Genomic DNA, 2254 nt, shown 5'->3' on the forward strand with positions numbered 1-2254 from the left:
ACCCGCCCTTCTCTGCTTCTGATTGGCCAGTAGTCCTTAACTAGGAACTGCGCATGTGCAGCTCCCAACAAAGATCATTTAGAGGCAAGATGTATCACTCCATAGCTAAAACGAAGCCTTCAACACAGGCTGAAAAGAGGAGCTGCAGAAATGTGCAGTATGACAAAAATATATTGTTTTTTGAAAATGACACCATGTAAACCTGTTCTGGCACAACCCCCTAAATGAGATTTTGAACCTGGAAATGAACATAATATCACCTCTTTAATGTCACTTATCACTTTACTTTATTCCATGCTATCCACTTACTGCTGTAATGTTTGAAATTTCTCACCTGTGAGACAAATAAAGGCTGATCTTATCTTATGCTTATTAGCATGAAACATTTAACCATATTTATCGTTGTTTTGGGTTTTTTAACATTTAAATTTTTTTTTAGATTTTTATTATTTGCACCGTTAAAATTACATAGAAATGACATAATAATAAATATAAACAAACAAACAAACAAATTTCAAATTATATAATGTGCAGGAAGAGGCAAAACCCCCTAATGGGCTTATTTAACGCCTCCACCTATAGATATTATCAAAGTAAAAACAAAACAAAAAATAACATACGAAAAAAATTAACTACATGAAGTAATGACAAACTAATAATAAAAAAAACATACACGACATCTTCATCTAGCACATTTAAAATGAACTGAGGTTTAAGTGTTGACTCTGAGCTTTTTGAAGATGTTTACATACACACTGGGTAAATTGTGTAGGAACTGTAGTCCTTGCATTGTCCTGTTAAACTGGACTTTATATAAAACAAATGCCTACACACTGTTTACCAAGTGTGGATGTAAACACCCTCCAAGTAAAGCTGAAAGTCAGCATTTAAACAACACGCTCATTGTTCAATTTGAAATCCACTAAGCCGGAGCAGAGAGGCAGTACAATAGATAATAACGTATGTCACTGTCCAAACAGGCTACTCACAGACAGCACTGTAATTACTTGCTACAACTATTCTCGACACTCCACATGGGAAAACTGTGATAAGACCTCAGGACTGGAGCAGAGCAAATGTGCCAAATGTCACCATTAAATACCGTACACCTCTTCATTTAAATCCTGGCCTGGAAGGCCCCCAACTGAAGATATTCCATTTTCTGATGCCTCAAAAACACACATTCAAACATGTCAAGAACTAACGACTACTAGCTGACTAGTGGTCGCATGTAATGATATTAATTTACATATTCTACTATATGTTTTTAGGGCTTTATTTATTTTTGGGGTTTAATCTTTTATTGAAATGTCAAGAGTGTGTATGTAGCCTACTTGTAGCTGTTATATGTATTTTATGTATATTTATTGTCTTTAAGGGCAGCTATACTATGTACTACGCACTCTTGAGTCCATGGCAAATTTCCCTATAGGGGACAATAAAGTATATTCTTTTCTATTCTATAAAACACTGTGTAACCTGTGTATATGTCATGGCATAAGCAAACTTCTACATCTAAAATAATCAAACTGGTATTCAATGCAGTTTGTTCTGATCAAAACTTTTTTGTTCTGAAAAAACCCAATCTTGACCCTATGGAATTTAATAATTTTAGGCCCATTTCTAAATTATCTTTTATGTCTAAAATTTTGGAGAAGGTCATTCTTTCTCGACTCTCCTCGTTTTTAGCTGAAAACAATGTGCTGTATAACTTTCAGTCAGGTTCAGGATACATCACAGTACAGAAACAGCACTGCTTAAGGTATTAAATGATTTATTGCTGTTTGGTGATTCTGGAAACTGTGCTATTTTACTCTTGCTTGATCTCAGCGCGGCTTTTGACACCGTTGATCATGACATCCTCCTGGATCGCCTCCAGCAAGGGGTTGGTTTCCAGGGTGTTGCGCCACGGTGGTTTGAAAGATACTTTTTCTGTTAATATTGGTAACATTTCCTCTTCTTGAGAAGAATTTAATTTACATTTACATTTACTCATTTGGCAGACGCTTTTATCCAAAGCGACTTACATTTGAGGAACAACATACAAGCATCAACAGAGCATCAACTACAGATCTACAACTGACAATACATACTAGTAAGAGCAGCAATAAGTACTAGTAAGAGCTCATAGTACATATCACATCAATGGGGTAAATACCTAGGGAAGGAAGTAAGAGTTAGCAAAAAGTGCAATCAATACAAGATCATTGTAGGGGATAGAAGAAGAAGAGCACAGGAAGTGCATGTTAAAGGT

The sequence above is a fragment of the Micropterus dolomieu genome, linkage group LG11, assembly GCF_021292245.1.
Source record: "Micropterus dolomieu isolate WLL.071019.BEF.003 ecotype Adirondacks linkage group LG11, ASM2129224v1, whole genome shotgun sequence".
Taxonomy (NCBI): Eukaryota; Metazoa; Chordata; class Actinopteri; order Centrarchiformes; family Centrarchidae; genus Micropterus; species Micropterus dolomieu.